Raw genomic sequence first — 7919 nt, 5'->3', positions numbered from 1 at the left:
GAATCCTTCGGCTTCTTCCCGTACTAGCGCAGACGTAGTGCTCTAAAATTCGAAACCTAATGCTGTCTCCATATGACTGAATAAATGTATTCCAAGGGAAGGTAAAGTTTTTTTTTAATTACCGACAAATTAATCAATCAATTTATTTACTACGTCGCAATATTACCAAAATAGCAGTGGCATTGTCAAAAACTGTCAACACCAAACTAAAGCACTAAAAACAATTAACTATGTACAATTATTAAAAGATTCGACAAAATATGGTACAAATGAAGATAAGTAGCGCTGACTTGAATTCGTTGCTGGATAGCTTTGCTCCTTGTCGCAGGATCGTAAAATCTTGGCTCTAAGAAATTCGGTAAGATGTTTCTATGCCGTTGTGAAAGAAGGCATGGGCGGACAAACCTCATGACTAATACCGAAAGTTAAATAAGACATACAATTTAAACCCTATAGACAAAAACTTCAAAACTAGTAAAACTTTAAATATAAATACAAAAACTTTAACTATATACAACACGAATATAACAAATGATCACTTACACCAAAAAAAAAAAGAGAAAAAAAACGTAAAAAAAAACGCAAACCGTAAATACTTGAAATTAAAGACGAACCTTAATGTGAAACCATAAACCCACACGCAATATTTAAAACATCATATATAAACTCGAGCCTCACACACACAAACATGAAACCTAACTTAAAAAACTCACTACAATACAAAACTTTGACCCCTCAACATTAACTGAAACGCGAGAGAAAGCGGCTAAAACAACAAAAAAAGACTAGAATCCTACAAAGGGAAATGTTCGATCCAATACAAAAATCTAACCAAAACCTTAATAATTAAATGACATGAGCAAAATTTAATGCCAAAGACGAAAACTTCCGTCCCGTATAAATTTAAATAAAAAAAAACAAGGGTTTTCAACTGAAAGTAAGGAGTAGCATTAAAACTTAAAACGAACAGAAATTATTACGTATATGAGGCGGTTCACCCCCTAGTCAATACCTCGCTCTTTACGCATAAGTTCGAAGTTTGTTCGAATCACAAATCCCTGAATCACAAAGGCAGTTTAATTAGAGTAGATAGCTCTTTTGAAAGTACTAAAAAAAAACTTTAGGCCTACCACCAAAAATAGTCTTTCTGCGGTCACACTAGTCGCAGGAATATACAATAACTTTCTGGCAAGTGCGACAATGTACGGACTATTATCGTTATTGTGTGTCCAGAACTGAAGAACGTTGCCGTCTCCGTCGTCTTCGGTTTCTTCCCACGTCTTTAAAGGGGTTAAGCATAGTGCAACTTGATTCCTGATTGTTTCCGCATCCTTTGTCAGATACATCAAGTACTATTGACAAAATCTAAATTCCAGAATGAATAAATGCTTTAACAACATCCTTTATCGGATATGTCGGATAAAATTGACAAAATCTAATTATCAGAGTGACTAAATTCTATATCAACACCCTTTTCTCCGATACATAGGATAAAATTGACAAATTCTAAGTGTTAGAGTGAATAATTTTTTTTATCAACATCCTTTGCCAGATACATCAGATAAAAATAACAAATCTAAATTTCAGAAAGAATAAATTCATTATCAACATCCTTTGTCGGATATGTCAGATAAAATTGACAAAATCTAAGTATCAGAGTGAATAATTGTTTTTTATCAACACCCTTTGTCAGATACATCGAATAAAATTGATAAAATATAAGTGTCAGAGTGAATAAAGTTTTTCTTATAAACATCCTTTGTCAATTACATCAGATAAAATTCACATAGTCTAAATTTCAGTATGAAATAACATCCTTTGTCGGACATGTTGGATAAAATTGTCAGAATCTAAGTATCAGAGTTATTAAATTCTGTATCAACATCCCTTTCTCGGATACATGGGATAAAATTGACAAAATCTAAGTATCAGAGTGAAGAAATTCAATATCAACATCCTTTGTCGGATATGTCGGATAAAACTGACAGAATCTAAGTATCAGAGTGATTAAATTCCATATGAACATCCCTTTCTCGGATACATGGTATAAAATTGACAAAGTCTAAGTATCAGAGTGAATAAATGCTTTATCAACATCCTTGAAATGCATTATCAACATCATTTGTCGGCTATATCGGATAGAATTGACAAAATCTAAGTATCAGTTTGATTGAATTCTATATCAACATCCCTGTCTCGAATACTTGGGACAAACTTGACAAAATCTAAGTATCAGAGTTATTAAATTCTATATCAACATCCCTTTCTCAGATAGTTGGGACAAAATTGACAAAATCTAAGTATCACAGTGAATAAATGCCTTATCAATATCCCTTAAATGCATTATCAACATCACATGTCAGATACATTGGATAAAATTGACAAAACCCAAGTGCCAGAAAGAATAAATTCGTTTTCAAAGTGTTTTTCGGGTACAACCATCCTTTTGTCAAATATGTATGATAAAATTGACAAAACCTAAGTGCCAGAAAGAATAAATTCGTTTTCAAAGTTTTTTTCGGGTACAACCATCCTTTTGTCGAATATGTCGGATAAAATTGACAAAATCTTAGTATCAGAGTGAATAATTTTTTTATCAACATCCTTTGACAGATACATCGAATAAAATTGATAAAATATAAGAGTCAGAGTGAATAAATATTTTTTGTTATCAACATCCTTTGACAGATACATCAAATAAAATTGACATAATCTAAATTTTAGAATGAAACAACATCCTTTCTTGGATATGTTGGATAAAATTAACAGAATCTAAGTATCACAGTGAATAAACTCATTATCAACATCTTTTGTCAGATGTCGGATAAAACTGACAGAATCTAATTATCAGAGTGATTAAATTCCAAAAACATCAGATAAAATTGACAGAATGTAAGTATCAGAGTGAATAATTTTTTTATCAACATCCTTTGTCAGATACATCAAATAAAATTGAAAAAATCTAAATTTCAGAATGAATCAATGCTTTAACAACATCCTTTATCAGATATGTCAGATAAAATTGACAAAATCTAAGTATCAGAGTGACTAAATTCTATATCAACATCCTTTTCTCGATAACATAGGATAAAATATCAGATAAAATTGACAAAATCTAAGTATCAGATTAATAAATTCTATATCAACATCCCTTTTCTCAGGTATATGGGGATAAAATTGACAAAATATAATTATCAGATTGATTAAATTCTATATCAACATCCCTTTCTCGGATACATGGGATAAAATTGACAAAATATAAGCATCAGAGTGAAGAATTTATTTTTTATCAACATCTTTTATCAGTTACAACAATTATAATTAACAAAATCTAAATATCAGTGTAAATAACTGCTTTTTCAGCATCAATTGTCGGATATGTTGAATAAATTATGCAAAGTCGACATAGCTATATTTCATTTTTTAAGGTTAATTTAGACGAGGTTACGTGCGCGTACGTAAAGTCGTCTAAATTAACCTTAAAAAATGAAATAAAGCTATGACGACTTTGCATATTTTATTCAACATATCCGACAATTGATGCTGAAAAAGCATTTATTCACTCTGATATTTAGATTTTGTTAATTATAATTGTTGTAACTGATAAGAGATGTTGATAAAAAATAAATTATTCACTCTGATATTTAGATTTTGTCAATTTTATCCCATGTACCCGAGAAAGGGATGCTGATATAGAATTTAATCATTCTGATACCTAGATTTTGTCAATGTTATCCCATGTACCTGGGAAATGGATGTTGATATAGAATTTAATCAATCTGATACTTGGATTTTGTCAATTTTATCCGATATTTTATCCTATGTATCCGAGAAAAGGATGTTGATATAGAATTTACTCACTCTGATACTTAGATTTTGTCAATTTTATCCGACATATCTGATAAAGGATGTTGTTAAAGCATTTATTCATTCTGAAATTTAGATTTTTCCAACTTTATTTGATGAATCTGACAAAGGATGTTGATAAAAAAAATGTATTCACTCTGACACTTAGATTCTGTCAATTTTGTCCTAAATATCCGAGCAAAGGATGTTGATATAGAATTTAGTCACTCTGACACTTAACATTCTGTCAATTTTATCCTATATATCCGAGAAAAGGATGTTGATATAGAATTTACTCACTCTTTTACTTAGATTTTGTCAATTTTATCCGACATATCCGATAAAGGATGTTGTTAAAGCATTTATTCATCTGAAATTTAGATTTTGTCAATTTTATTTGAAGTATCTGACAAAAAATGTTGATAAAAAAAATTTATTCACTCTGACACTTATATTTTATCACTTTTATTCGATGTATCTGGCAAAAGATGTTGTTAAAAAAAATTATTCACTCTGATATTTAGACTTTTTCAATTTTATCCGACATATCCGACAAAGGATGTTGATAATGAATTTATTCACTCTGATACTTAGATTTTGTCAATTTTATCCTATGTATCTGGCAAAGGATGTAGATAAAAAAAAATTATTCGCTCTGATGGTTATATATTGTCAATTTTATCCCTTGTGTCCGAGAAAAGGATGATGACATAGAATTGAGTCTCTCTGAAACTCGGGTATTGCCAAGTCTCTCCGACATGCTCAAGGAAGGATGGTGTTAAAGCATTTAGTTAAAGTATTTATTCATTCTGAAATTTAGATTTTGTCAATTTTATTTGATTTATCTGACAAAGGACGTTGATAAAAAAAATTATTCACTCTCACACTTAGATTCTGTCAATTTTATCCGACTTATCTGACAAAAGATGTTGATAAAAAAAATTATTCACTCATGGTTGATAAAGCATTTATTCATTCTGATACTTAGATTTTGTCAATTTTATCCGACATGTCAATTTTAACTGACATATCCGACCAATGATGTTGATAATGCATTTGTTCACTCTGGTACTTAGATTTTGTCACTTTTATCCGATATATTCGAAAAAGGATGCTGATAAAGCATTTATTCACTCTGATACTTAGATTTTGTCAATTATATTAGATGTATCTGACAATAGATGTTGATGTAAAAAAAATTTTCACTCTGACGCTTAGATTTTTTCAATTTTATCCTATGTATTCGAGAAAGGGTTGTTGACATAGAATTTAATCAATCCGATACTTAGATTTTGTAAATTTTATCCCATGTATTCGAAAAAGGGTTGTTGATATAGAATTTAATCAAATTGATACTTAGATTTTGTCAATTTTATCCGATATACCCGACAAATGATGTTGATAATACATTTAGAGGATGTTGATAAAGCATTTATTCACTCTGATACTTAGATTTTATCAATTTTATCCCATGTATCCGAGAAAGGGATGTTGATAAAGAATCTAATCACTCTGATACTTAGTTTTTATCCGAGATATCCAACAAAGGATGATGATAAAGCATTTAATCACTCTGATACTTATGTGAACACACTTTATTAAAATGCTCCATCTTCACTTTTTCTAAAGATATGACTTATGTGTTTGTCGTTCCATCGCGTAGAAAAACAATGATTTAATACATGCAATAAACTAGATAGTTTCGATAACCCGCCATAAAGTACCAGTGGGAAAGCCGCATCGTGTCTCTGAGCAAGCATAGAGTACAATTGTTAGAGCCATAAGCATATTTTATGTCATTTTAAGATACGTAAAAAAAAGTTGAATAATTTTGAAGTCCGAAAATTTTTTAGCAAATTAAAAAAAAGTGCTAGTACAAACATTATTTTTCTAATGGTAAAGGTCATGACTAACATGTCTATACCATTCTCATTTTGAGTTTGGAAAATATTAAATGTGTTTTTTTTTTGTTTTAAGTATGTTTCATCTCATTCAAAGACATGTAAAAAAAAGTTGAAAAAATATATCATGTTAAAAAAAAATTATTAAAAAAGGTAAAACAAAAAAAATCAAAAAAAATGGGGGGGGGAGGGGGCCAAAAAGTTGGAGGGGAGGGGGGCACACTTCGAGTTTGGGGATTGGGGAACTTTGGGGGGTTGATGTCTCTGCTGGTTAGGGTCGTTGGTGCTTATGATCCTTGATGGTTCGTACTCACATACACCTTACTACTTGATTTGCAAGGATTTCTAAGGTTTGTTCTGAATTTCATTATTAAAATTATTTTATTGCCATCTACATCTCTCTTAGTATCAACTTTTTAGTATACTATAACGTTAGACTCTATTTTAAACTGACAACACTGTTCAAACGCCATTGAGGTTACCTTAACTGCTAATCACTTTAACCCTTTTTCTCCATCTTCATACGATCCAATTCTCAAATGTTATCTAGCTTTTTCCCTATTATTCAAATAAGATCGTTCGTACAGTCCAATTCACGAATCCCTTATCCCTTTTTGCAAATATCAATCAAACAATTCTGATTGTAGCATCCAATTTTTTAATTAGCAACGATGCATAAATAACAAACTACTCTCGAGTTAAGGTAATTGTCCAAAAAATCAGAAAAACCAGTCTGTTTGTGTTATAGAATCGCAAATATACTCTCAAAACATGTTTTACCACTTTTTAGGTTTGCCAGCCTTTTAAAATGTCCACGCGAAACTGTACTGCATATTCTTGTGAAATTCCATGGAAGTTTGAAATATATAGCATAACCAGTCTGATTGTGTTATATAATCTCGACTATAGTTTCAAAACGTGTTTGGCCACTTTATAGGTTTGTATGATTTTTGTAATGTGCACGTGAAACTGAAGTGTATATTCTTGTACATGCTAGAGATACGACAAATTACGCAATCGCCCGTGAAACTGTACTGTCTCAGGTGTAAGTTTTCATGTAAGTTTGATATTCCCTATGATCTTACTACTTTTAATACGACCCTCCTAAGAGGGTTTAAAATTTAATAAATAAATAAACGAATGCATTCGGCCAGGGTCGGTTTCGGCCTACCATGGGGAATGATCCTATTTGTTATTTTCGAAATCTTTTTCTTTGTTTCTTTGATCTAGGCGTTTTTTCACAGAAGTTGCTTGTTGGGAAGAGACCGAAGCAAAGCGTAAGCACGACATATCTTCTGAATATTCAGTGATAGGATCCTTTGAAAAGAACCTCAATAGAAACGAGAACCGGCGATGTTTTTGTTAAACAAGCGGAGATAAGTTTTGCTGAATTCCTTCCAAGCTTTTTATAATAAATTTGAGAAGCTTTTTTTTAAATAATTTGGCTCCCCCCCCCAAAAAAAAGATCTTAAGTTCGATACACCCCCTGTTAGGCCTCCGGCAGTAAATGAATTTGACGGTTTCTAACCTTACTAGAGTAACCTGCCCCATAAACAAGAACGCATGAAAAAATGGACCCAGTTTTGTCTAACAGCTTATATACCGTTGTTCAAGGGACTTAATAAATAGGTCATCTTAATTGCATAGGCTAAAAAATTGACCAGTAGTCCCAAAGATCGTATAATGAAAAAAAATAAGACTCTTAATTAAACTAGAAGAATTACCTTTCCCTATCAGGATCTCATTAAATGTACCCCTAAAAATATAATAATGAAGTGGAGCTTAAGAAGAAATTCGGTCATCCATGTAGCCAGAATAACAAATGACGTATAAGCTATAGAAGAATAAGCAACTTGAGATTTAACGTCAGATTTAACGCCTACTGGCGTTGGTAATCTTTCTATCTTATACTGATTTCTCTGTTTTGTAACAATTATTCCCTATCATATTTTAATTTTTTTAATAATTATAACTTTGAGTTTTGACTTACTTCGTCCCCTACAAGCTTTATTTTATATAATATTGCTTCATGTTTGATGATATTAAAAAAAATAATAATAATACACCCTGCTCTGTTTTTTGTCTTGTTTAATTTATTATAATATTTGTTCCTCTCCATCAGGTGCTTACACAATTGGATTCTGACGCTTACCCTTCCTCTATTTCAACTCT

This window comes from Artemia sp. Qi Xiang Cuo, chromosome 21 (assembly GCF_049724085.1).
Source record: "Artemia sp. Qi Xiang Cuo chromosome 21, ASM4972408v1, whole genome shotgun sequence".
NCBI classification, from domain to species: domain Eukaryota; kingdom Metazoa; phylum Arthropoda; class Branchiopoda; order Anostraca; family Artemiidae; genus Artemia; species Artemia sp. Qi Xiang Cuo.
The sequence above is the reverse complement of the archived record's forward strand: the minus strand, read 5'-3'. Positions refer to the sequence as shown.